The sequence below is a fragment of the Ipomoea triloba genome, chromosome 6 (assembly GCF_003576645.1).
Source record: "Ipomoea triloba cultivar NCNSP0323 chromosome 6, ASM357664v1".
Taxonomy (NCBI): Eukaryota; Viridiplantae; Streptophyta; class Magnoliopsida; order Solanales; family Convolvulaceae; genus Ipomoea; species Ipomoea triloba.
Window position 1 is genome coordinate 12,620,727 of NC_044921.1, and position 3,431 is coordinate 12,624,157.

At 31.8% G+C, this 3,431-nt stretch overlaps 1 non-coding gene across 1 annotated transcript; it reads left to right on the top strand.

Moving 5' to 3' along the window:
* The first annotated feature begins 2,061 nt into the window (after positions 1–2,061).
* On the top strand, positions 2,062–2,135 carry TRNAI-AAU. The gene has a single exon. It is a non-coding gene; the product is annotated as a tRNA-Ile (tRNA).
* The last annotated feature ends 1,296 nt before the right edge of the window (positions 2,136–3,431 follow it).

Genomic DNA, 3,431 nt, shown 5'->3' on the forward strand with positions numbered 1-3,431 from the left:
AAAAATATATATATATATATATATATATATATATATATATATATATATATATATATATATATATATATATATATATATATATATATATATATATATATATATATAGACTTATTCACAACCTACACAACCTAGGGTGGTTTATTTCATTGTGGTCCTTTGCCGGCTGGGGTTATAAAGTGGCGGCGTTTACTCAAAGTGTATATTCGAATGTCGAGTGCAAGCTTTCGCTTAAAATAAAAAAACATAAAAGCCCTTCACTTTCACAGTCAACAAACGACACATGTGACAGAGGACTAAGAGCAACTCCAACCCACCATACACCAAAACACCAAATTTCTCCATCAAATATCACATCAAAAGGAATATTCCCAGCATATTCTCACGCCAAATTTTATTCATCTCCAACCCATATACACCAAAACACCAAAACACCAAATTTCTACACTAAAATAATTTGATTTCTCAATTATTAATTCAAATTTAATTAGTTTAATATAATTTACATAATTAGTTTAATATAAAATATAACTTGTGATGTAAATAATAATTTTTATTATCATTAATTTTTTTAGAACATTAATAATTTTAAAAAATTAAATTTAATTAATATATATTCAATATTAGTCTTGTTTCGATCGTCTCAATGAGATCTTTAAAATGGTATAATTTTTATTTAATAATACAAACTTTAAATATAAATATTTTACAAAATAATAAAATTCTATATAAACAAATAAAGGATATATTTGGAATTATAAAAAGAAACAAGGACAAAAGGGTAAATTTTCTCCCCTCACTATTTTTGGTGCGGATGAACAGTGCCACACCATATATGGTGTGGCACTGTTCACTAACACCAAATATTTTGGTGTTTTGGTGGGATAGTGCAGCACATTGGAGAAGAAAATTTGGTGGGATGGTGGGATGGAGTTTTTTTTTTTTTTTTTGCTGATTTGGTGTCCCTTGGAGATGCTCTAAAAGTGTATGTCCAACGACCCATAAGCATGGATACAATTTGGCAGAATTTTTTATGAAGAATTATAACTGTCCAACCCTTAATAAATTTATGACTAAAAAAGAAATTAATTGATTTTAACAAGTTTTCAAACTGCTTTCTTACAAAGAGGGGATAAGGATCAAATCTTTTATTATCAAAGCGACAAATAAGTAATTAAACTTTTGAAAAGTTTCAATTAAATCAATAATTTTTTAAAAAATATGTAATTGATTTTTTTTAATTTATTTACTGTAATCAAAATGTTATCATTTAAAATTGATGACATGACAAATTTTTACTTACATGGCTATTTTTTTCCGTTTTTATAAAATGTCATCAATATGGTGTCTATTTTACAATTTTCAATATAATAATAATAATAATAATAATAATAATAATAATAATATAATAATAATAATAATAATAATAATAATAATAATAATAATTGTTAGTAAACTTATGATTATGATTTTATTTAATTTGTGTTGGCATAGATTGTATGTTTTTATTTGTGAACCACTCTAGCTTGTATAAAGGATTAATAGAATTATTAAAAGCTAGTGAGAAGACTCAAGAAGCATGAATGAGTCAAAGTGAGGTGGCAGAATATGATTGAAAGTTAAATTGAGGCCGTGTAAATTAAATCTGAAAATAAGTCTAAAAAGGCTTGATTTGTGTATGTCGGCACTTGTGATAGAATAATTAGGTTGCCACTGTGTTCGTCACAAAATATTTTTCATTTGTAACTTTAATGAAGATCGGCCATTGTTAAACAAGAAAGATCGGCCACTAATTGTGTAAAAAAAAAACCATTTTTTGATTCAACACACCAACAAAATAATGGCGAAAATGTATTGTTGTTAAATTTATCATAATAATTACGGAGTAATTCGATATGACTAATTGATCATAATCAACAATATATAAAATAAAGTCACACTTAATATGTGTTAATTCATTTGGTGTAGCATTTTACATATGAACACTTCCATTTCGTAACCAATTTAACTTTTTCAGCTGAAGTAATAAGAAATACATAGAGGCGTCTGAAAATATAAACACAAGGCCTATTAGCTCAGTTGGTTAGAGCGTCGTGCTAATAACGCGAAGGTCACAGGTTCGAGACCTGTATGGGCCAAATTTTTCCTCCCTATCCTCTGCACGCAATAGTCAATTCAAAAGGTCACAGGTTCGAGACCTGTATGGGCCAAAGTTTTCCTCCCTATCCTCTGCACGCAATAGTCAATTCAAAACGCACTGCGGGTCTGAACTAGCCATCCATGGTTTGGGCCAACCCTCTGCATGCGAGTTGATGTTCACAAAATGGACTTCAGGTGTGAATTAGCCATCCATGGTTTGGGTTTACTGCCCACTATGTATTGTAGTTTTAAGATGCGTGGCAAGCTAGCTTATTGGAAGGCCGAGGTTCTTAGCTCGTGACATGCTTGCTTGGCAAATCATTATGTGCCCAGAGAAACTTTGGGTGCAGAAGTGTTGTGAGGTAAGTACATTTGTGATGGTAAATTTCTCAGCCGCAATTTATATCATGGATCAAGGTCCCTATAGTATTATAGAATTTCATAATATAAGACACATACATATATTATATATTTACTTTGTGTTCATATACACAAAATTTCGCAACACAAGACACATAAAACATTCAATATTTCTGTGTTGCTATTATTCAAGCTCATTTGTTACCACAAGACATGGAAAAATAACAGGTACCGGTCGGAGCCATAAATCTAGGTGTCCAAAAGGCTATAAATACGCTTCTGGTAATGACATTACAACTTGAAGTTTTCAAAGGATAATTAACACAACTTGTGCTTACAACTTGTGGTCTAGTGGCACCCGGTGTCCCGGTTTACACTCCCACATGGATGATGAGAGTGGGTTCGAGCCTCAGTGGAGGTAACTGTTGACTCTTTGTGCTTCAGTAGGTCAAGAAAGTAGCTATGAACAAATACTATATTGTAACAGAGCCAGTAGTACTTAAAAAAAAAAGGATAATTAACGCATGATCAATTCTGAGAAAATTTCAAAAAGAAAAAAAAAACTTCATACAATGCTGAAAAAGGAGTCACATTCAGAGAAATTGTTTCCTTTTACAAGTGCAGGTTGAAAAGTGTAAAATGTTAGTTTGCAATTTGTGAAATCGTGAATTGTCTCAACTTGTATTGTATAACTTTTTCATAAAGGTACTTGTGGGGGTCGGCTGGTGCAGTTTACTTCCAGACGCAAGTGTCACAAACCTTCTAACTCGTTTGTCTGATCATTCAGCTCTCTTTTTTAGTATTAAAGTTGGTAGGGGAAGGCATACGGGGATGAGGCGGGGTTTCAAGTTTGAGATGGCTTGACTCTTGGATGAGGGGCGTAGGGAGCAAGTAAAGGATGCTTGGCAGGAGGCTAGGGGTGGCGGTTTACTTGA